Raw genomic sequence first — 27,162 nt, 5'->3', positions numbered from 1 at the left:
CCATCTTGAGTGACACAACGTTGCGTTGCACTAGCTAATTTACATAATGACGTGCTGTGACTTCTCCAAACACCAGGATTACTTCCGTCTGTAAACAATAAACCGTAATCAAATGTTTGTCGAAGCGTAGTCCAATAAACAAGTATTCGTACAGTTCCAAACATAGTCTACACCAGAGAGCAAGTCATTTTTCTTAGTGTGGTCAAGACATCGTGTCAACTACGATTTCTCAGCAGTGCGACGTTTATCACTCTTTGCTTGGGGTTGGTCGGAGCCTGCACACGCCGCTTTACGGTGGTTGACGTCTTTTTCGCAATGTTAGATAAACAATTACACAGTGTTCATTCTAGGATTTAAAAACAACGGGCCACTGTTAGCCCCAACTCCTGTCCCAAGGGGGCCATTTTAGAAAATCGGGGGCCATCATCATCACACATGTAAAAACCTTGAATTTTCTGCAGAAAATGCAATAGTCTATCAAGTCAAGAAAAGGAGAATACTGGAGATCGAAAAGGAGAATACTGGAGATCGGGCGCCCCGTAACCAACCAAGCCTACTGCAAAGTTGTCCCTTGTACGTACGCAACAGGCCAAATAATGGCAACAGCAAACCGTTTGGTTTGATTCAATTGTTTACGTAACTTATGTGATGAATTATTGATATGTCGGACTTGAACAACTGTACAGATTGCTAAGGACTGTGATTTTGACTGTGGAAATGATCATGATCAAAGCCGTAGGATTTCTCCGAGAGTGGCCCTCGATTTGCACGCATCGACAATTAGGCTACTCATACACTGATATAGCACGAGACTGTAACCCGTACGACCTAAATAAAGTGATCGATACATCAACTTTTAAACATAACTCGTATGTATTAGCAAATTTACGATCATTGGTTCTGGCCAAAGGATTTTACACAGCGGTGTTATTCTATGCAAACACCTGCTACTAAAATGTGTTGCTCTACAAAACGATCATGGATGTTTTCCTTGCAGTGTTCAACATTTCGTTTGTATGGACGGTAGACGTTGCAAACGCTTCAATTTAAGGGACTGCCCGATCATCCTGGGTTCATCAACTACCAGTATTAGTACTGGCGTTAAAAATCCAAGTGTCGACTAGCTTTCCACCTTTACGCAGCGGCCAGTGCCGTTGTTCTATATTCATCGGCCATGCCACATGCGTATGGCTCCAAAACACCGTGTCCCCTACATCCGTCCTTTCTACCCAGCTTCCTATGTACCACCATATATGCTGTAGTGGGTATTTAATTGCAAAGGTTGATAGGTAACTGAATCGTTTTACATGTCACACTATGACTGAGGTAATGACCTTCGGGGAGCTTCGCGAATGTATGAACTACGTGAACTCTGCGTGATCGACCCATTCATATAATGTTCCCCCCTTAGTGGCGCGTCAAACGTAGAAATGAGGGCCATTCGAGATTTTATTGCGCAATGGCGCGTCCTAGAATTAACTTTGCAATTAGTGCGATACTACGCTATCAAGTCTACGGTTCTGCAATGTCTATATAGCGTGTGAGGGGAGTGTGATCTGGGGAACGCAAACAAGCTTATCTGCATATGAATTTAGGACACGCCCGCTATCAGTAATGACTGCTGACGTCATTGTTTTTCCCACTGAAGCCATTCGCTGTGGCGATGTGTCGACACGCAAGGCTCCAAAAATTGGTAGTTTTCCGCGATTTATTTTATTTTCCTAGGACTTTTTCTCTGAACAACTGTCATTCCCGGCCGACACCATCACTTGGTAACAAAGTATGCCCGTTTTGAGGCTCATGCACGTCTATTTATCAAATGCCGTAGCGTAGAAGTATCAAAACATGTTTTTGCGTTTTTCTCGAATTCAATGTGTGAATGAAGTACCCTTCTTTGGCACCTCGTCAATTCGCGCTCACAAACACTAGCTGCTTGAAATTCACACCGTCCATTGGAAACATAATGAATTCACAATCCGTGTCTTGGATTTCCTTTATATGCCTTTGTTATTTTTAATGCGCTCTTAAAGGTGTTGGACGAAGGTGCTTTTCAAGGAATTTTAATTATCACGCCATATAATTTGAATGGAGCTCCGAAAAAAATCGCAGACACGGTTTTGAAGGATATTGTCAAGGCTTGTCAATGAAGAAATTCCAACCGGAAATCTTGCAGCGTGTTCGCATAAGGCCGGGAAAACCGGTTTTTGGAAAGTTCAGCAAAACGCTTGTCACGTGACTCTTATGCAAATAATGACCGTGCACTGTGCTTGGTCGGATAGCTCTATATCAGGGCTTTCAGAAAATGTATACTTTATTGGGGTTTGGGACATGTTCAACTGAGAAAAAATAAAAATCTGAAAGTGTCTAAAAGGTATTTATCATCCTTAATTGCTATCTCTAATCACATATGGCAAACAGCTTAGGAGATGGCAAATAACTTTAATTAGGAGCTCCATAGCCCTTCTAACCCCTATTTCAAGGGTGAATGTGCATTGAATATGCATTGTTTTTTAGATGGAAACGTCCCCTAATGTCTGCATGGCAGGGCTGTGTGTTACCGCATTATACGGCCTCCCACCAGAGGCTGTGGTGGGAGGAGACATAACGACGGTAACACACAGCCCTGCCATGCACAGCATACAGACAGACATAAATACATACATACATACATACATACATACATACATACATACTAGCTCTGCATGGCAGGGCTGTGTATTACCAGCGTTATGTGGCCTCCCACCACAGCCTGGGGTGGGAGACGGTATAACGACGGTAACACACAGCCCTGCCATGCACAGCTAACATACATACATACATACATACATACATACATACATACATACATACATACATACATACATACTAGCTCTGCATAGCAGGGCTGTGTGTTACCGGCATTATGTGGCCTCCCACCACAGCCTGTGGTGAGAGGCCGTACATAACACCGGTACAGCCCTGCCATGCACAGCTAACATACATACATACATACATACATACATACAAACATACATACATACATAAATACACACACACTACATACATACATACATACATACATACATACATACATACATACATACATACATACATTAATACATACTAGCTCTGCATGGCAGGGCTGTGTGTTACCGGCGTTATGTGACCTCCAACCACAGCCTGCGGTGGGAGGCCGTATAATGCCGGTAACACGTACACAGCCCTGCCATGCACAGCTAACATACATACATACATACATACATACATACATACATACATACATCGCATCCCACCACAGCCTGTGGTGGGAGGCCGTATAACGCTGGTAACACACAGTCCTGCCATTCACAGCTAACATACATACATACATACATACATACATACATACATACATACATACATACATACATACATACATACATTTAGTTGTGCATGGTAGGGCTGTGTGTTACCGGCGTTATGTGGCCTCCCACCACAGCCTGTGGTGGGAGGCTGTATAACGCCTGTAACACACAGCCCTGCCATGCACAGCTAACATACATACATACATACATACATACATACATACATACCCCTGCTACATACATAGTAGCTCTGCATGGCAGGGCTGTGTGTTACCGGCGTTATGTGGCCTCCCACCATAGCCTGTGGTCGGAGGTCGTATAATGCTGGTAACACACAACCCTGCCATGCACAGCTAACATACATACATACATACATACATACATACATACATACATACATACATACTAGCTCTGCATGGCAGGGCTGTGTATTACCAGCGTTATGTGGCCTCCCACCACAGCCTGGGGTGGGAGACGGTATAACGACGGTAACACACAGCCCTGCCATGCACAGCTAACATACATACATACATACATACATACATACATACATACATACATACTAGCTCTGCATAGCAGGGCTGTGTGTTACCGCATTATGTGGCCTCCCACCACAGCCTGTGGTGAGAGGCCGTACATAACACCGGTACAGCCCTGCCATGCACAGCTAACATACATACATACATACATACATACATACAAACATACATACATACATACATACACACACACACACATACATACATACATACATACATACATACATACATACATACATACATACATTAATACATACTAGCTCTGCATGGCAGGGCTGTGTGTTACCGGCGTTATGTGGCCTCCAACCACAGCCTGTGGTGGGAGGCCGTATAATGCCGGTAACACGTACACAGCCCTGCCATGCACAGCTAACATACATACATACATACATACATACATACATACATACATACATACATCGCATCCCACCACAGCCTGTGGTGGGAGGCCGTATAACGCTGGTAACACACAGTCCTGCCATTCACAGCTAACATACATACATACATACATACATACATACATACATACATACATACATACATACATTTAGTTGTGCATGGTAGGGCTGTGTGTTACCGGCGTTATGTGGCCTCCCACCACAGCCTGTGGTGGGAGGCTGTATAACGCCTGTAACACACAGCCCTGCCATGCACAGCTAACATACATACATACATACATACATACATACATACATACATACCCCTGGTACATACATAGTAGCTCTGCATGGCAGGGCTGTGTGTTACCGGCGTTATGTGGCCTCCCACCATAGCCTGTGGTCGGAGGTCGTATAATGCTGGTAACACACAACCCTGCCATGCACAGCTAACATACATACATACATACATACATACATACATACATACATACATACATACATACATACATGTATACATACATACATACATACATACAAGGAAAAAATAACATGCTTTATGTTTCATGAAGCGATATGAAGTATTAAACTTTCATCTCTAAGTTGTAAATAACCAAGGTTGCTACTATATAATAGAATCGTCAGTTATATTTAAACCTAAAGGTGACCGTCAACCTGTAATAACTAATGGAGCTGAAGTTTTTCATATTGCCGTTGGTCAAAGAGGGATACTACCCCGCACTGACAGGCTGAACTCAAACTCAAAATAACTGCATATTTCACACAGTTCATCGATCAAATGCGAGGTGTTTGCCGGGAAAAAGAGTCCCTGCACATACCGGTATGTCATTATCCATAATCGCTGCCATTAACATAGTATATTTCCCAAGGGACACACGGCGACACGCGTATGCATGCAGGTCCGTAAGCGCATATACGCGTGGCCATTTCGACTGCGAGCGCAGTAATCAAGATATGAAAATTCTTTCAGTTCAGTTTTTTATTTCTCTATATAATGGCGAAATTTTAGTGTCCTTCAGTTCATTTGGGAATTTAAAAACAACTGTTGGTTTCAGAATTTTGAATTTGGACACTTGCGTTTATAAAACAACCATCTTTTCTACAGTTGGTGAAATCGATGTGTAATCTGCCATAGCCGTCAATGGAGTAGCAATATTCATTGACTGCACGGCGAATACGGCAGTTTCAGCCTGACTTGATTTCAACAAAAGTTATCAATAGTGATTGAAATTATAGTTGTAAGGCTCAGAAATTATCAAACAACAATCGTATGATTTAAAATTTTGAATCATGGCATAAAACTATCAATTTGATACGATTTTCTTGGGAAGGTGGTTGTTGCTATGAAGTTAGCGCTTGCCTGGTAACCGGCAATAGCAGTGAGAAATAGTGACATTTGGCAACCTGCCGAATCGAATATTGCCAGATTTGTCAAGGGAAAGTACATGTAGTTAACAAACTCTTTGAAGTATCAATGTAAATATACATACCTGGCTTCAATAATTATAAACACTCACAACAATCGGAGTCGTTTTTGCTTCCGCTGCACGAAAAGTGAGCGCGCCATTGTGGCCTAATTAATATTCATGAGCCAGAAAATAGGGGGACGTTTACATTGGACAAAGAGGGTGCCTCCCTGGCCAGCGTGGCTCCTTCAAACTGGAAGTTTATTTTTGGAAGAATATTTCTGTGAAATCCATCAAGAAATGTAAATACTCAAAACTCCTTGTTTTAGATATGCTTTGTTTCAAATTGAAGTAAATTTGTGTGATTGTATTTTTGGGTCATTTTCTCCCATTTTTGAGCAAACATCTCTGAATCCTATTGACTGATTTTTAATGCAGTTCACCATGGGCTATGTGACCCAACGCCACAGTTATTATACAACAACTCTGATCATATGGGAGTGACACCGTCTTATTGGCAGTATTTTTTAAATGTCCTCTAGGGGAGGCTGTTACCCAATACAGTCATTTCCACCAACTTTAAATCATAGGGTTTCCGTAAAATCATAAAAAACAAATGCTTTTGCTGGGCTTCTTAAACGTCCTGTAAAATTGAATCATGGGAAAAATGGCTCCATTGAGCATGTCACAGGTCTAAACCATTATCTTGCAGGTAAAAACACTGAAGACCTTGTGACAGTTCAATGACCAAATGCCAAAAGAAAAAAACTAAAGACAGGTCCTATTAACCGTAATGTGTATTAAGCGGACGCTCAATGCAAACAAAAGATATACAAATACACAGTGTTCAGCTTGTGAATTCAAAGTGTATGTGTATAGAATGCATTGTTACTGTTTACATTTTAATTTTAGTCCGGACTAAAATTTATTTATCAATAACAATGTTCATTATACACATATGAGCTGTGCTGATAAGCTATATAGTGGACATTTCTACATGATTTATACGTTTAACAATAAACTAGTTCAGTAAATACCGGTATACAGAACAAAAATGCTGAAAATCACCAAAAGTTACAGCTACTGTGGCTGTAAATCTGTTTCATGGCTTAAAGGAGTTTCTTTTGCCAAACAAGTAGCACTGTGTCTGACCGTCCACCAATGTGCAGTTTTCTGGGTACAGAAACAAGTTGGTTTCCTTGAGATTCTCTGACAAAATGTAAGCACTACACTAGACTTTTTGGAAGAATCTGAATAGAATGATATCATCCAGGGCTCCAATAATGTACAAAGTTTAATAGAGAAGTATTGTTGTGATGAATGCTGTATATTTACCTGAGATATCTCCCCGATATGGATGGGGAGAGGTTCTGTAGAGAATAGAACTTAATGTAAACATTCCAATTGAAATTTTCCATTATTTCATCTTGTTTATTGAGATAATTACAGTCACCAGAAACTTCATTTGGACAATCTCACATCTGATAGAATTACATGTGTTGTGAATTTGAATAATTCTGTGTATGTTGTAGTCTATTCAGTTTCTGTTTTCCAACCCACGCTAAGTCAGCTACCCACTTAGGCCAGTACTTTCTCACTGATTTTGCTTTTTTCTTGGGAAGGCTATTCGCAACCTTCCTGTGCAGGTTGACAGTGTAGACACTGTATTGGATGATGTCTCCTTGTCTGAATCCAGTGTAGTTATCATCCGGTTATTACAATTTGTCATCCCAATACTCCGTTCAGAATTAGAATTAAGGTATGTATAAATGTTTAATTTGATTGTGTTAATTAATGAGTACAATGAATGAAGGTAAAGTGATATCTTTCAAAAACTCGCATGATTTTGTTAGATCAAATTTTTTGGAATAACACATGTCTGTTAAAAGGTATAATTTATGTCATTGTTGTGTATAAATAGTAGTGACAACTACAGCGACACATAAATAATATTTCTATCTCACCGGAGTTTCCTCATATAATTAAACAACTAACAGTTATGTGTACAAAAACACCATGTAGGGTTTAGGGTTATTGAATGTGTATGTAGGCCCGGTGTGATGTTCAGTACTGTATGGTCACACACATCTTGACTTACACAGCATATAGAGATAATGAAATTTGTGTAGGCCTGGTGTGATGTCCTATGTGGACACACATTTTGACCCACAGTAAACATGTACCGGTACACATCTTGACCCCCCACATAAACATGTAGAGATTAAATTAGATTTGCGTAGGCCAGGTGTGATGTCAAATGTGGACACACATCTTGATTACTCAGTAAACATGAAAGATAATTAATGTTGTGTAGGTTTGGTGTGATGTCCTGTGTGGCCACACATCTTGACCCTCACATTAAACATGTAGAGATTAAATTAGATTTGCGTAGGCCAGGTGTGATGTCCTATGTGGATACACATCTTGATTACACAGTATACATGTTCAGATAATTAATAATATTGTGTAGGCCAGGTGTGATGTCCAATGTGGACACACATCTTGATTACACAGTAACATGAAAGATAATTAATGGTGTGTAGGTTTGGTGTGATGTCCTGTGTGGCCACACATCTTGCCCTCACATTAAACATGTAGAGATTAAATTAGATTTGCGTGATATGTAGATAGTTATGTCAATAAGTGAAGTTGAGAGACCATTACTGTACATTCAAAATATGGGATAGTGGAGTGATTGTTGTGTGCATGTAGATAGTTATGTCAATAAGTGTAGTTGAGAGACTATTACTGTACATTCAAAATATGGGATAGTGGAGTGATTGTTGTGTAGATGTAGATAGTTGTGTCAATAAGTGTAGATGAGAGACCATGACTGTACATTCAAAATATGGATAGTGGAGAGATTGTAGTGTGTATGTGGTAGTTATTTCAATAAGTGTAGATGAGCGCATATCAGCACATGCAAAATATCTGATAGTGGAATGATTGTAGTGTGCATGTAGATAGTTATTTAATAAGTGTAGATGAGAGACAATGACTGTACATTCAAAATATGGGATAGTGGAGTGATTGTTGTGTGATGTAGACAGTTATGTCAATAAGTTTAGATAAGGGACCATGACTGTACATTCAAAATATTAGATAGTTGGATAGATTGTAGTGTGTATGTAGATAGTTATGTCAATAAGTGTAGATGAGAGACCATGACTGTAAATTCAAAATATGGGATAGTGGAGTGATTGTTGTGTGCATGTAGATAGTTATTTAATAAGTGTAGATGAGAGACCATGACTGTCACATTCAAATATTGGATAGTTGAGTGATTGTTGTGTGCATGTAGATAGTTATGTCAATAAGTAGTAGACATTACTGTACATTCAAATATGGATAGTGGAGTGATTGTTGTAGTGCATGCAAGATAGTTGTGTCAATAAGTGTAGATGAGAGACCATGATGCTGTACATTCAAAATATGGGATAGTTGGAGTGATGTAGTAGTGTGTATGTGGATAGTTATGTCAATAAGTGTAGATGAGAGACATGACTGTACATTCAAAATATGGATAGTGGAGTGATTGTATGTGTGCATGTAGATAGTTAGGTCAATAAGTGTAGATGAGAGACCATGACTGTACATTCAAAATATGGGATAGTGGAGTGATTGTTGTGTGCATGTAGACAGTTATGTCAATAAGTTTAGATAAGGGACCATGACTGTACATTCAAATATTAGATAGTTGGATAGATTGTAACGTGCATGTGGATAGTCATGTCAATAAGTGTAGATTAGACGAGAGACCGTGACTGTACATTTAAAATATAGATAGTGGATAGATTGTAGCCAGTATATGGATAGTTATGTCAATAAGTGTAGAGAGGGACCATGACTGCACATTCAAACTATAGGATAGTGGAGTGATTGTCGTGTGTAGGTGGATAGTTATGTCAATAAGTGTAGATGAGAGACCATGACTGCACATTCAAAATATTGGATTATTGAGTGATTGTTGTGTGCATGTAGATAGTTATGTCAATAAGTGTAGATGAGAGACCATGACTGCACATTTAAAATATTGGATAGTGGAGTGATTGTTGTGTGCATGTAGATAGTTATGTCAATAAGTGTAGTGAGAGACCATTACTCTTCATTCAAAATATGGGATAGTGGAGTGATTGTTGTGTGCATGTAGACAGTTATGTCAATAAGTGTAGATGAGGGACCATGACTGTACATTCAAAATATAGTAGTATAGTTGGATAGATTATAGTGTGTATGTAGATAGTTATGTCTCATAAGTGTAGTTGAGAGACCATGACTGCACATTCAAAATATGGGATGGTGGAGTGATTGTAGTGTGCATGTAGATATAGTTATGTCAATAAGTGTAGATGAGAGACCATAACTGTACATTCAAAATATTGGATAGTTAGATTGATTGTAGTGTGCATGTAGATACTTTTCAATAAGTGTAGATGAGAGACATGACTGTACATTCAAAATATGGGATAGTGGAGTGATTGTTGTGTGCATGTAGACAGTTATTTCAATAAGTTTAGATAAGGGACCATGACTGTACATTCAAAATATAGATAGTTTGATAGATTGTAACGTGCATGTGGATAGTCATGTCAATAAGTGTAGATTATAGATGAGAGACCGTGACTGCACATTCAAATATGGGATAGTTGGAGTGATTGTCGTGTGTATGTGATAGTTATGTCAATAAGTGTAGATGAGAGACCATGACTGCACATTCAAAATATTGATAGTGGAGTGATTGTTGTGTGTGTAGATAGTTATGTCAATAAGTGTAGATGAGAGACCATGACTGTCACATTTAAAATATTGGATAGTGGAGTGATTGTTGTGTGCATGTAGATAGTTATGTCAATAAGTGTAGTTGAGAGACCATTACTGTACATTCAAAATATGGGATAGTGGAGTGATTGTTGTGTAGATGTAGATAGTTGTGTCAATAAGTGTAGATGAGAGACCATGACTGTACATTCAAAATATGGGATCGTGGAGTGATTGTACGGTAGTGTGTATGAGATAGTTATGTCAATAATTGTAGATGAGAGACCATGACTGTACATTCAAAATATGGGATAGTGGAGAGATTGTAGTGTGTATGTGGATAGTTATTTCAATAAGTGTAGATGAGAGCATATCTGCACATTCAAAATATGGATAGTGGAGTGATTGTGTGTGCATGTAGATAGTTATGTCAATAAGTGTAGATGAGAGACAATGACTGTACATTCAAAATATGGGATAGTCTGATTGTTGTGTGATGTAGACAGTTATGTCAATAAGTTTAGATAAGGGACCATGACTGTACATTCAAAATATTAGATAGTTGGATAGATTGTAGTGTGTATGTAGATAGTTATGTCAATAAGTGTAGATGAGAGACCATGACTGTAAATTCAAAATATGGGATAGTGGAGTGATTGTCGTGTGCATGTAGATAGTTATTTAATAAGTGTAGATGAGAGACCATGACTGTACATTCAAAATATGGGATAGTGGAGTGATTGTTGTGTGCATGTAGACAGTTATGTCAATAAGTGTAGATGAGGGACCATGACTGTACATTCAAAATATAGGATAGTATAGTTGGATAGATTGTATAGTGTGTATGTAGATAGTTATGTCTCATAAGTGTAGATGAGAGACCATGACTGCACATTCAAAATATGGGATAGTGGAGTGATTGTAGTGTGCATGTAGATAGTTATGTCAATAAGTGTAGATGAGAGACCATACTGTACATTCAAAATATTGGATAGTTAGATTGATGTAGTGTGCATGTAGATACTTTTCAATAAGTGTAGATGAGAGACCATGACTGTACATTCAAAATATGGGATAGTGGAGTGATTGTTGTGTGCATGTAGACAGTTACTTCAATAAGTTTAGATAAGGGACCATGACTGTACATTCAAAATATCAGATAGTTGATAGATTGCAACGTGCATGTGGATAGTCATGTCAATAAGTGTAGATTAAGATGAGAGACCGTGACTGCACATTCAAAATATGGGATAGTTGGAGTGATTGTCGTGTGTAGGTGGATAGTTATGTCAATAAGTGTAGATGGAGAGACCATGACTGCACATTCAAAATATTTGATAGTGGAGTGATTGTTGTGTGCGTGTAGATAGTTATGTCAATAAGTGTAGATGAGAGACCATGACTGCACATTCAAAATATTGGATAGTGGAGTGATTGTTGTGTGCATGTAGATAGTTATGTCAATAAGTGTAGTTGAGAGACCATTACTGTACATTCAAAATATGGGATAGTGGAGTGATTGTTGTGTAGATGTAGATAGTTGTGTCAATAAGTGTAGATGAGAGACCATGACTGTACATTCAAAATATGGGATAGTTGGAGTGATGTACCGGTAGTGTGTATGTATATAGTTTTGTCAATAATTGTAGATGAGAGACCATGACTGTACATTCAAAATATGGGATAGTGGAGAGATTGTAGTGTGTATGTGGATAGTTATTTCAATAAGTGTAGATGAGTGCATATCAGCACATGCAAAATATCTGATAGTGGAATGATTGTAGTGTGCATGTAGATAGTTATTTAATAAGTGTAGATGAGAGACAATGACTGTACATTCAAAATATGGGATAGTTTGATTGTTGTGTGATGTAGACAGTTATGTTAATAAGTTTAGATAAGGGACCATGACTGTACATTCAAAATATTAGATAGTGGATAGATTGTAGTGTGTATGTAGATAGTTATGTCAATAAGTGTAGATGAGAGACCATGACTGTAAATTCAAAATATGGGATAGTGGAGTGATTGTCGTGTGCATGTATATAGTTATTTAATAAGTGTAGATGAGAGACCATGACTGTTTATTCAAAATATGGGATGGTGGAGTGATTGTTGTGTGCATGTAGACAGTTATGTCAATAAGTGTAGATGAGGGACCATGACTGTACATTCAAAATATAAGATAGTATAGTGGATAGATTGTGTTGTGTATGTAGATAGTTATGTCTATAAGTGTAGTTGAGAGACCATGACTGCACATTCAAAATATGGGATGGTGGAGTGATTGTAGTGTGCATGTAGATAGTTATGTCAATAAGTGTAGATGAGAGACCATGACTGTACATTCAAAATATGGATAGTTAGATTGATTGTAGTGTGCATGTAGATAGTTTTCAATAAGTGTAGATGAGAGACCATGACTGTACATTCAAAATATGGGATAGTGGAATGATTGTTGTGTGCATGTAAATAGTTATGTCAATAAGTGTAGATGAGAGACCATGACTGTATATCAAAATATCAGATAGTTGGATAGATTGTAGTGTGTATGTGGATAGTTATTTCAATAAGTGTAGATGAGAGACCATGACTGCACATTCAAAATATGGGATAGTGGAGTGATTGTAGTGTGCATGTAGATCTATAGTTATGTCAATAAGTGTAGATGAGAGACCATGACTGTACATTCAAAATATTGGATAGTTAGATTGATTGTAGTGTGCATGTAGATAGTTATTCAATAAGTGTAGATGAGAGACCATGACTGTACATTCAAAATATGGGATAGTGGAGAGATTGTTAGTGTGTATGTAGGATAGTTATTTCAATAAGTGTAGATGAGTGCATATCAGCACATGCAAAATATTGGATAGTGGAGTGATTGTAGTGTGCATGTAGATAGTTATTTAATAAGTGTAGATGAGAGACCATGACTGTACATTCAAAATATGGGATAGTTTGATTGTTGTGTGATGTAGACAGTTATGTCAATAAGTGTAGATAAGGGACCATGACTGTACATTCAAAATATTAGATAGTTGGATAGATTGTAGTGTGTATGTAGATAGTTATGTCAATAAGTGTAGATGAGAGACCATGACTGTAAATTCAAAATATGGGATAGTGGAGTGATTGTCGTTTGCATGTAGATAGTTATGTCAATAAGTGTAGATGAGAGACCATGACTGTTTATTCAAAATATGGGATAGTGGAGTGATTGTTGTGGTGCATGTAGATAGTTATGTCAATAAGTGTAGATGAGAGACCATGACTGTACATTCAAAATATAGATAGTATAGTTGGATAGATTGTAGTGTGTATGTAGATAGTTATGTCAATAAGTGTAGATGAGAGACCATGACTGTACATTCAAAATATGGGTAGTGGAGTGATTGTAGTGTGCATGTAGATAGTTATGTCAATAAGTGTAGATGAGAGACCATGACTGTACATTCAAAATATGGATAGTGAGATTGATTGTAGTGTGCATGTAGATAGCTTTTCAATAAGTGTAGATGAGAGACCATGACTGTACATTCAAAATATGGGATAGTGGAAGTGATTGTCGTGTGCATGTAGATAGTTATGTCAATAAGTGTAGATGAGGACCATGACTGTACATTCAAAATATCGATAGTTGGATAGATTGTAGTGTGCATGTGGATAGTTATTTCAATAAGTGTAGATGAGAGACCATAACTGCACATTCAAAATATGGGATAGTGGAGTGATTGTGTGTGCATTTAGATCAGTTATGTCAATAAGTGTAGATGAGAGACCATGACTGTACATTCAAAATATTGGATAGTTGATTGATTGTAGTGTGCATGTAGATAGTTTGTCAATAAGTGTAGATGAGAGACCATGACTGTACATTCAAAATATTGGATAGTGGAGTGATTGTTGTGTGCATGTAGATAGTTATGTCAATAAGTGTAGATGAGAGACCATGACTGCACATTTAAAATATTGGATAGTGGAGTGATTGTTGTGTGCATGTAGATAGTTATGTCAATAAGTGTAGTTGAGAGACCATTACTGTACATTCAAAATATGGATAGTGGAGTGATTGTTGTGTGCATGTAGATAGTTATGTCAATAAGTGTAGATGAGGGACCATGACTGTACATTCAAAATATAAGATAGTATAGTTGGATGATTATAGTGTGTATGTAGATAGTTATGTCTCATAAGTGTAGATGAGAGACCATGACTGCACATTCAAAATATGGGATGGTGGAGTGATTTGTGTGCATGTAGATAGTTATGTCAATAAGTGTAGATGAGAGACCATGACTGTACATTCAAAATATTGGATAGTTAGATTGATTGTAGTGTGCATGTAGATACTTTTCAATAAGTGTAGATGAGAGACCATGACTGTACATTCAAAATATTGGATAGTGGAGTGATTGTTGTGTGCATGTAGACAGTTACTTCAATAAGTTTAGATAAGGGACCATGACTGTACATTCAAAATATCAGATAGTTGATAGATTGCAACGTGCTGTGGATAGTCATGTCAATAAGTGTAGATTATAGATGAGAGACCGTGACTGTACATTCAAAATATTAGATAGTTGGATAGATTGTAGCCAGTATGTGGATAGTTATGTCAATAAGTGTAGATGAGGGACCATGACTGCACATTCAAATATGGGATAGTTGGAGTGATTGTCGTGTGTAGGTGGATAGTTATGTCAATAAGTGTAGATGGAGAGACCATGACTGCACATTCAAAATATTTGATAGTGGAGTGATTGTTGTGTGCATGTAGATAGTTATGTCAATAAGTGTAGATGAGAGACCATGACTGCACATTCAAAATATTGGATAGTGGAGTGATTGTTGTGTGCATGTAGATAGTTATGTCAATAAGTGTAGTTGAGAGACCATGACTGTACATTCAAAATATTGGATTGTGGAGTGATTGTTGTGTAGATGTAGATAGTTGTGTCAATAAGTGTAGATGAGAGACCATGACTGTACATTCAAAATATGGATAGTGGAGTAGATTGTAGTGTGTATGTGGATAGTTATTTCAATAAGTGTAGATGAGTGCATATCAGCACATGCAAAATATCTGATAGTGGAATGATTGTAGTGTGCATGTAGATAGTTATTTAATAAGTGTAGATGAGAGACAATGACTGTACATTCAAAATATGGTATTGATTTGATTGTTGTGTGATGTAGACAGTTATGTTAATAAGTTTAGATAAGGACCATGACTGTACATTCAAAATATTAGATAGTGGATAGATTGTAGTGTGTATGTAGATAGTTATGTCAATAAGTGTAGATGAGAGACCATGACTGTACATTCAAAATATGGGATAGTGGAGTGATTGTCGTGTGCATGTAGATAGTTATTTAATAAGTGTAGATGAGAGACCATGACTGTTATTCAAAATATGGGATGGTGGAGTGATTGTTGCGTGCATGTAGATAGTTATGTCAATAAGTGTAGATGAGGGACCATGACTGTACATTCAAAATATAGATAGTATAGTGGATAGATTGTAGTGTGTATGTAGATAGTTATGTCTATAAGTGTAGTTGAGAGACCATGACTGCACATTCAAAATATGGGATAGTGGAGTGATTGTGTGTGCATGTAGATAGTTATGTCAATAAGTGTAGATGAGAGACCATGACTGTACATTCAAAATATTGGATAGTTGATTGATTGTAGTGTGCATGTAGATAGTTATGTCAATAAGTGTAGATGAGAGACCATGACTGTACATTCAAAATATGGGATAGTGGAGTGATTGTTGTGTGATGTAGACAGTTATTCAATAAGTGTAGATGAGGGACCATGACTGTACATTCAAAATATGAGATAGTTTGATAGATTGTAAGTGCTGTGGATAGTCATGTCAATAAGTGTAGTTATAGATGAGAGACCATGACTGCACATTCAAATATGGGATAGTGGAGTGATTGTTGTGTGTATGTAGATAGTTATGTCAATAAGTGTAGATGGAGAGACCATGACTGCACATTCAAAATATTGGATAGTGGAGTGATTGTTGTGTGCATGTAGATAGTTATGTCAATAAGTGTAGATGAGAGACCATGACTGCACATTCAAAATATGGATAGTGGAGTGATTGTTGTGTGCATGTAGATAGTTATGTCAATAAGTGTAGTTGAGAGACATTACTGTACATTCAAAATATGGGATAGTGGAGTGATTGTTGTGTAGCATGTAGATAGTTTGTCAATAAGTGTAGATGAGAGACCATGACTGTACATTACAAAATATGGGATAGTTGGAGTGATGTACGGTAGTGTGTATGTATATAGTTTTGTCAATAAGTGTAGATGAGAGACCATGACTGTACATTCAAAATATGGGATAGTGGAGAGATTGTAGTGTGTATGTGGATAGTTATGTCAATAAGTGTAGATGAGAGAGCATACTGCACATTCAAAATATGGATAGTGGAATGATTGTTAGTGTGCATGTAGATAGTTATTTAATAAGTGTAGATGAGAGACCATGACTGTACATTCAAAATATGGGATAGTGGAGTGATTGTTATGTGCATGTAGACAGTTATGTCAATAAGTTTAGATAAGGGACCATGACTGTACATTCAAAATATTAGATAGTTGGATAGATTGTAATGTGTATGTGGATAGTTATGTCAATAAGTGTAGATGAGAGACCATGACTGTACATTCAAAATATGGGATAGTGGAGTGATTGTTGTGTGCATGTAGATAGTTATGTCAATAAGTGTAGATGAGAGACCATGACTGTACATTCAAAATATGGGATAGTGGATGATTGTTGTGTGCATGTAGATAGTTATGTCAATAAGTGTAGATGAGAGACCATGACTGTACATTCAAAATATTAGATAGTATAGTGGATGATTTGTGTGTATGTAGATAGTTATGTCAATAAGTGTAGTTGAGAGACCATGACTGTATATTCAAAATATGGGATAGTGGAGTGATTGTTGTGTGAGATGTAGATAGTTATGTCAATAAGTGTAGATGAGAGACCATGACTGTACATTCAAAATATTGGATAGTGGAGATGATTGTAGTGTGCATGTAGATATTTTCAATAAGTGTAGATGAGAGACCATGACTGTACATTCAAAATATGGGATAGTGAAGTGATTGTGTGTGCATGTAGATAGTTATGTCAATAAGTGTAGATGAGGGACCATGACTGTACATTCAAAATATTAGATAGTTGGATGATTGTAGTGTGTATGTAGATAGTTATGTCAATAAGTGTAGATGAGAGACCATGACTGTACATTCAAAATATGGGATAGTGGAGTGATTGTTGTGTGCATGTAGATAGTTATGTCAATAAGTGTAGATGAGAGACCATGACTGTACATTCAAATATTGGATAGTGTAGATGATTGTGTGTGCATGTAGATAGTTATGTCAATAAGTGTAGATGAGAGACCATGACTGTACATTCAAAATATGGATAGTTGGAGTGATTGTTGTGTGCATGTAGATAGTTATGTCAATAAGTGTAGATGAGAGACCATGACTGCACATTCAAAATATTGGATAGTGGAGTGATTGTTGTGTGCATGTAGATAGTTATGTCAATAAGTGTAGATGAGAGACCATGACTGTACATTCAAAATATTGGATAGTTGAGTGATTGTAGTGTGCATGTGGATAGTTATGTCAATAAGTGTAGATAGATGAGAGACCATGACTGTACATTCAAAATATTGGATAGTTGGATGATTGTAGTCCATGTAGATAGTTATGTCAATAAGTGTAGATGAGAGACCATGACTGTACATTCAAAATATTAGATAGTTGGATAGATTGTAGCGGTATGTGGATAGTTATGTCAATAAGTGTAGATGAGAGACCATGACTGCACATTCAAAATATGGGATAGTGGAGTGATTGTCGTGTGTATGTGGATAGTTATGTCAATAAGTGTAGATGGAGAGACCATGACTGCACATTCAAAATATTGGATATGGAGTGATTGTTGTGTGCATGTAGATAGTTATGTCAATAAGTGTAGATGAGAGACCATGACTGTACATTCAAAATATGGGATAGTGGAGTGATTGTTGTGTGATGTAGATAGTTATGTCAATAAGTGTAGATGAGAGACCATGACTGTACATTCAAAATATGGGATAGTGGAGTGATTGTTGTGTAATGTAGATAGTTATGTCAATATAATTGTAGATGAGAGACCATGACTGTACATTCAAAATATGGGATAGTGGAGAGATTGTAGTGTGCATGTGGATAGTTATTTCAATAAGTGTAGATGAGTGCATGACTCGCACATTCAAATATTGATAGTGGATGATTGTAGTGTGCATGTAGATAGTTATTTCAATAAGTGTAGATGAGAGACCATGACTGTACATTCAAAATATGGGATAGTGGAGTGATTGTTGTGTGATGTAGATAGTTATGTCAATAAGTTTAGATAAGGGACCATGACTGTACATTCAAAATATTGGATAGTTGGATGATTGTAGTGTGTATGTAGATAGTTATGTCAATAAGTGTAGATGAGAGACCATGACTGTACATTCAAAATATGGGATAGTGGAGTGATTGTGTGTGCATGTAGATAGTTATGTCAATAAGTGTAGATGAGAGACCATGACTGTACATTCAAAATATGGGATAGTGGAGTGATTGTTGTGTGCATGTAGATAGTTATGTCAATAAGTGAGATGAGAGACCATGACTGTACATTCAAAATATGGATAGTGGAGTGATTGTTGTGTGCATGTAGATAGTTATGTCAATAAGTGTAGATGAGAGACCCATGACTGTACATTCAAAATATGGGATAGTGGAGTGATGTGTGTGTGTATGTAGATAGTTATGTCAATAAGTGTAGATGAGAGACCATGACTGTACATTCAAAATATGGGATAGTGGAGTGATTGTTGTGTGCATGTAGATAGTTATGTCAATAAGTGTAGATGAGAGACCATGACTGTACATTCAAAATATGGGATAGTGAGTGATTGTTGTGTGCATGTAGATAGTTATGTCAATAAGTGTAGATGAGAGGACCATGACTGTACATTCAAAATATTGGATAGTGGGATGATTGTGTGTGCATGTAGATAGTTATGTCAATAAGTGTAGATGAGAGAGACCATGACTGTACATTCAAAATATGGATAGTGGATGATTGTGAGTAGATGTGGATAGTTATGTCAATAAGTGTAGATGGAGAGACCATGACTGTACATTCAAAATATGGGATAGTGGAGTGATTGTTGTGTGATGTAGATAGTTATGTCAATAAGTGTAGATGAGAGACCATGACTGCACATTCAAAATATTGGATAGTGGAGTGATTGTTGTGTGCATGTAGATAGTTATGTCAATAAGTGTAGATGAGAGACCATGACTGCACATTCAAAATATTGGATAGTGGAGTGATTGTTGTGTGCATGTAGATAGTTATGTCAATAAGTGTAGATGAGAGACCATGACTGTACATTCAAAATATTGGATAGTGGAGTGATTGTTGTGTGCATGTAGATAGTTATGTCAATAAGTGTAGATGAGGAGACCAGACTGTACATTCAAAATATAGATAGTTAGTGATTGTTGTGTGTATGTAGATAGTTATGTCAATAAGTGTAGATGAGAGACCATGACTGCACATTCAAAATATGGGTAGTGGAGTGATTGTCGTGTGCATGTAGATAGTTATTTAATAAGTGTAGATGAGAGACCATGACTGCACATTCAAAATATTGGATAGTGGAGTGATTGTTGTGTGCATGTAGATAGTATGTCAATAAGTGTAGATGAGAGACCATGACTGTACATTCAAAATATGGGATAGTGGAGTGATGTTGTGTGCATGTAGATAGTTATGTTAATAAGTGTAGATGAGAGACCATGACTGTACATTCAAAATATTAGATAGTGGAGATGATTGTAGTGTGATGTGGATAGTTATGTCAATAAGTGTAGATAGAGAGACCATGACTGCACATTCAAAATATGGGATAGTGGAGTGATTGTGTGTGCAGTAGATAGTTATGTCAATAAGTGTAGATGAGAGACCATGACTGTACATTCAAAATATTGGATAGTGGAGTGATTGTTGTGTGCATGTAGATAGTTATGTCAATAAGTGTAGATGAGAGACCATGACTGCACATTCAAAATATGGGATAGTGGAGTGATTGTGGTGTGCATGTAGATAGTTATGTCAATAAGTGTAGATGAGAGACCATTACTGTACATTCAAAATATGGGATAGTGGAGTGATTGTTGGTAGATGTAGATAGTTGTGTCAATAAGTGTAGATGAGAGACCATGACTGTACATTCAAAATATGGATAGTGGAGTGATTGTATGTGTAGTGTGATGTAGATAGTTATGTCAATAAGTGTAGATGAGAGACCATGACTGTACATTCAAAATATGGATAGTGGAGTGATTGTTGTGTGCATGTAGATAGTTATGTCAATAAGTGTAGATGAGGACCATACTGCACATTCAAAATATGATAGTGGATGATTGTGTGTGCATGTAGATAGTTATGTCAATAAGTGTAGATGAGAGACCATGACTGTACATTCAAAATATGGGATAGTTGGATTGTTGTGTGCATGTAGATAGTTATGTCAATAAGTGTAGATGAGAGACCATGACTGTACATTCAAAATATTGGATAGTGGAGTGATTGTAGTGTGCATGTAGATAGTTATGTCAATAAGTGTAGATGAGAGACCATGACTGTACATTCAAAATATGGATAGTGGAGTGATTGTGTGTGCATGTAGATAGTTATGTCAATAAGTGTAGATGAGAGACCATGACTGTACATTCAAAATATGGGATAGTGGAGTGATTGTTGTGTGCATGTAGACAGTTATGTCAATAAGTGTAGATGAGGGACCATGACTGTACATTCAAAATATGGATAGATAGTTGGATAGATTGTAGTGTGTATGTAGATAGTTATGTCAATAAGTGTAGATGAGAGACCATGACTGTACATTCAAAATATGGGATAGTGGAGTGATTGTTGTGTGCATGTAGATAGTTATGTCAATAAGTGTAGATGAGAGACCATGACTGGTACATTCAAAATATGGGATAGTGGATTGATTGTGTGTGCATGTAGATAGTTATTCAATAAGTGTAGATGAGAGACCATGACTGTACATTCAAAATATTGGATAGTGGAGTGATTGTTGTGTGCATGTAGACAGTTATGTCAATAAGTGTAGATGAGGGACCATGACTGTACATTCAAAATATTAGATAGTTGGATAGATTGTAGTGTGCATGTAGATAGTTATGTCAATAAGTGTAGATGAGAGAGACCATGACTGTACATTCAAATATGGGATAGTGGGAGTGATTGTTGTGTGCGTGTAGATAGTTTATGTCAATAAGTGTAGATGAGAGACCATGACTGTACATTCAAAATATTGGATAGTGGAGTGATTGTTGTGTGCATGTAGATAGTTATGTCAATAAGTGTAGATGAGAGACCATGACTGCACATTCAAAATATTGGATAGTGGAGTGATTGTTGTGTGCATGTAGATAGTTATGTCAATAAGTGTAGATGAGAGACCATTACTGTACATTCAAAATATGGGATAGTGGAGTGATTGTTGTGTGGATGTAGATAGTTATGTCAATAAGTGTAGATGAGAGACCATGACTGTACATTCAAAATATGGGATAGTGGAGTGATTGTGTGTGTATGTAGATAGTTTTGTCAATAAGTGTAGATGAGAGACCATGACTGTACATTCAAAATATGGGATAGTGGAGTGATTGTGTGTGCATGTAGATAGTTATTTCAATAAGTGTAGATGAGAGCATACTGCACATTCAAAATATCGGATAGTGGAGTGATTGTAGTGTGCATGTAGATAGTTATGTCAATAAGTGTAGATGAGAGACCATGACTGTACATTCAAAATATGGGATAGTGGAGTGATTGTTGTGTGATGTAGATAGTTATGTCAATAAGTGTAGATGAGAGACCATGACTGTACATTCAAAATATTGGATAGTTGGATGATTGTAGTGTGCATGTAGATAGTTATGTCAATAAGTGTAGATGAGAGACCATGACTGTACATTCAAAATATGGGATAGTGGAGTGATTGTGTGTGCATGTAGATAGTTATGTTAATAAGTGTAGATGAGAGACCATGACTGTACATTCAAAATATGGGATAGTGGAGTGATTGTTGTGTGCATGTAGATAGTTATGTCAATAAGTGTAGATGAGAGACCATGACTGTACATTCAAAATATGAGATAGTTGGATGATTGTTAGTGTGCATGTAGATAGTTATGTTAATAAGTTGTAGATGAGAGACCATGACTGTACATTCAAAATATGGGATAGTGAGTGATTGTAGTGTGCATGTAGATAGTTATGTCAATAAGTGTAGATGAGAGACCATGACTGTACATTCAAAATATTGGATAGTTAGATGATTGTTGTGTGCATGTAGATAGCTTTGTCAATAAGTGTAGATGAGAGACCATGACTGTACATTCAAAATATGGGATAGTTGAGTGATTGTTGTGTGCATGTAGATAGTTATGTCAATAAGTGTAGATGAGGGACCATGACTGTACATTCAAAATATTAGATAGTTGGATGATTGTAGTGTGTATGTGGATAGTTATTCAATAAGTGTAGATGAGAGACCATGACTGCACATTCAAAAATATGGATAGTGGAGTGATTGTTGTGTGCATGTAGATAGTTATGTCAATAAGTGTAGATGAGAGACCATGACTGTACATTCAAAATATTGGATAGTTAGATTGATTGTAGTGTGCATGTAGATAGTTATTCAATAAGTGTAGATGAGAGACCATGACTGTACATTCAAAATATGGGATAGTGGAGTGATTGTGTGTGCATGTGGATAGTTATGTCAATAAGTGTAGATGAGAGACCATGACTGTACATTCAAAATATGGGATAGTGGAGTGATTGTAGTGTGCATGTAGATAGTTATGTCAATAAGTGTAGATGAGAGACCATGACTGTACATTCAAAATATTGGATAGTGGATTGATTGTTGTGTGATGTAGATAGTTATGTCAATAAGTGTAGATGAGAGACCATGACTGTACATTCAAAATATAGGATAGTGGAGTGATTGTAGTGTGCATGTAGATAGTTATGTCAATAAGTGTAGATGAGAGACCATGACTGTACATTCAAATATGGGATAGTGGAGTGATTGTTGTGTGCATGTAGATAGTTATGTCAATAAGTGTAGATGAGAGACCATGACTGTACATTCAAAATATGGGATAGTGGAGTGATTGTTGTGTGCATGTAGATAGTTATGTCAATAAGTGTAGATGAGAGACCATGACTGTACATTCAAAATATGGATAGTGGAGTGATTGTTGTGTGCATGTAGATAGTTATGTCAATAAGTGTAGATGAGGGACCATGACTGTACATTCAAATATGGGATAGTGGAGTGATTGTTGTGTGCATGTAGATAGTTATGTCAATAAGTGTAGATGAGAGACCATGACTGTACATTCAAAATATGGATAGTGAGTGATTGTAGTGTGCATGTGGATAGTTATGTCAATAAGTGTAGATGAGAGACCATGACTGTACATTCAAAATATTGGATAGTGGAGTGATTGTTTGTGCATGTAGATAGTTATGTCAATAAGTGTAGATGAGAGACCATGACTGTACATTCAAAATATGGGATAGTGGAGTGATTGTTGTGTGCATGTAGATAGTTATGTCAATAAGTGTAGATAAGAGACCATGACTGTACATTCAAAATATTAGATAGTTGGATAGATTGTAGTGTGCATGTGGATAGTTATGTCAATAAGTGTAGATTAGATGAGAGACTTGACTGTACATTCAAAATATTAGATAGTGGAGTGATTGTAGTGTGTATGTAGATAGTTATGTCAATAAGTGTAGATGAGAGACCATGACTGCACATTCAAATATGGGATAGTGGAGTGATTGTTGTGTGCTATGTAGATAGTTATGTCAATAAGTGTAGATGAGAGACCATGACTGTACATTCAAAATATTGGATAGTGGAGTGATTGTTGTGTGCATGTAGATAGTTATGTCAATAAGTGTAGATGAGAGACCATGACTGTACATTCAAAATATTGGATAGTGGAGTGATTGTTGTGTGCATGTAGATAGTTATGTCAATAAGTGTAGATTGAGAGACCATGACTGTACATTCAAATATGGGATAGTGGAGTGATTGTTGTGTGCATGTAGATAGTTATGTCAATAAGTGTAGATGAGAGACCATGACTGTACATTCAAAATATTGGATAGTGTGTGATAGATTGTAGTGTGCATGTAGATAGTTATGTCAATAAGTGTAGATGAGAGACCATGACTGTACATTAAAATATGGGATAGTGGAGTGATTGTTGTGTGCATGTAGATAGTTATGTCAATAAGTGTAGATGAGAGACCATGACTGTACATTCAAAATATGGGATAGTGGAGTGATTGTAGTGTGCATGTAGATAGTTATTTCAATAAGTGTAGATGAGAGACCATGACTGTACATTCAAAATATGGGATAGTGGAGTGATTGTTGTGTGCATGTAGAAGTTATGTCAATAAGTGTAGATGAGAGACCATGACTGTACATTCAAAATATGAGATAGTTGGATGATTGTAGGTGTGTGGATAGTTATGTCAATAAGTGTAGATGAGAGACCATGACTGTACATTCAAAATATTGGATAGTTGGAGTGATTGTAGTGTGTATGTGGATAGTTATGTCAATAAGTGTAGATGAGAGACCATGACTGCACATTCAAAATATGGGATAGTGGAGTGATTGTAGTGTGTAGGTAGATAGTTATGTCAATAAGTGTAGATGAGAGACCATGACTGCACATTCAAAATATTGGATAGTGGAGTGATTGTTGTGTGCATGTAGATAGTTATGTCAATAAGTGTAGATGAGAGACCATGACTGTACATTCAAAATATGGGATAGTGGAGTGATTGTTGTGTACATGTAGATAGTTATGTCAATAAGTGTAGATGAGAGACCATGACTGTACATTCAAAATATGGATAGTGGAGTGATTGTTGTGTGCATGTAGATAGTTATGTCAATAAGTGTAGATGAGAGACCATGACTGTACATTCAAAATATGGGATAGTGAGTGATTGTGTGTGCATGTAGATAGTTATGTCAATAAGTGTAGATGAGACATTACTGTACATTCAAAATATGGATAGTGGATGATTGTAGTGTGCATGTAGATAGTTATGTCAATAAGTGTAGATGAGAGACCATGACTGTACATTCAAAATATGGGATGTGGAGTGATTGTTGTGTGGATGTAGATAGTTATGTCAATAAGTGTAGATGAGAGACCATGACTGTACATTCAAAATATTGGATAGTTGGAGTGATTGTAGTGTGTATGTAGATAGTTATGTCAATAAGTGTAGATGAGAGACCATGACTGTACATTCAAAATATGGGATAGTGGAGTGATTGTTGTGTGCATGTAGATAGTTATGTCAATAAGTGTAGATGAGAGACCATGACTGTACATTCAAAATATGGGATAGGTGGAGTGATTGTTGTGTGCATGTAGATAGTTATGTCAATAAGTGTAGATGAGGGACCATGACTGTACATTCAAAATATGGATAGATAGTTGGATGATTGTAGTGTGTATGTAGATAGTTATGTCAATAAGTGTAGATGAGAGACCATGACTGCACATTCAAAATATGGATAGGTGGAGTGATTGTTGTGTGCATGTAGATAGTTATGTCAATAAGTGTAGATGAGAGACCATGACTGTACATTCAAAATATTGGATAGTTGGAGTGATTGTAGTGTGCATGTAGATAGTTATTTCAATAAGTGTAGATGAGAGACCATGACTGCACATTCAAAATATTGGATAGTGAAGTGATTGTAGTGTGCATGTAGATAGTTATGTCAATAAGTGTAGATGAGAGACCATGACTGTACATTCAAAATATTGGATAGTTGGATGATTGTTAGTGTGCATGTAGATAGTATGTTCAATAAGTGTAGATGAGAGACCATGACTGTACATTCAAAATATGGGATAGTGGAGTATTGTTGTGTGCATGTAGATAGTTATGTCAATAAGTGTAGATGAGAGACCATGACTGTACATTCAAAATATTGGATAGTGGAGTGATTGTTGTGTGCATGTAGATAGTTATGTCAATAAGTGTAGATGAGAGACCATGACTGCACATTCAAAATATGGGTAGTGGAGTGATTGTTGTGTGCATGTAGATAGTTATGTCAATAAGTGTAGATGAGAGACCATGACTGTACATTCAAAATATGGGATAGTGGATGATTGTTGTGTGCATGTAGATAGTTATGTCAATAAGTGTAGATGAGAGACCATGACTGTACATTCAAAATATGGGATAGTGGAGTGATTGTTGTGTGCATGTAGATAGTTATGTCAATAAGTGTAGATGAGAGACCATGACTGTACATTCAAAATATTGGATAGTTGGAGTGATTGTAGTGTGATGTAGATAGTTATGTCAATAAGTGTAGATGAGAGACCATGACTGTACATTCAAAATATGGGATAGTGGAGAGATTGTTTGTGGTGTAGTGTATGAGATAGTTATGTCAATAAGTGTAGATGAGAGACCATGACTGCACATTCAAAATATTGGATAGTGGATGATTGTTGTGTGCATGTAGTA

At 36.9% G+C, this 27,162-nt stretch overlaps 1 long non-coding RNA gene across 4 annotated transcripts in view; it reads left to right on the top strand.

Annotated features, from left to right (window-relative positions):
• The window catches only part of LOC139114651 (uncharacterized), a 79,625-nt gene that overhangs the window by 8,808 nt on the left and 43,655 nt on the right, over positions 1 to 27,162 (top strand). For 2 of the 4 annotated variants that reach the window (XR_011547917.1, XR_011547918.1), the window contains exon 2: positions 7,289 to 7,425. This is a non-coding gene — a long non-coding RNA (uncharacterized lncRNA). Of the gene's footprint in view, positions 1 to 4,937; positions 5,081 to 7,288; positions 7,426 to 27,162 lie in introns of those variants that run through there. The other 2 variants (XR_011547919.1, XR_011547920.1) reach the window with 2 other exon arrangements.

The sequence above is a fragment of the Ptychodera flava genome, chromosome 16 (assembly GCF_041260155.1).
Source record: "Ptychodera flava strain L36383 chromosome 16, AS_Pfla_20210202, whole genome shotgun sequence".
Classification (NCBI taxonomy): Eukaryota; Metazoa; Hemichordata; class Enteropneusta; family Ptychoderidae; genus Ptychodera; species Ptychodera flava.
Note: the sequence above shows the minus strand (reverse complement) of the source record. Positions and strands in the feature narration are given on the sequence as shown.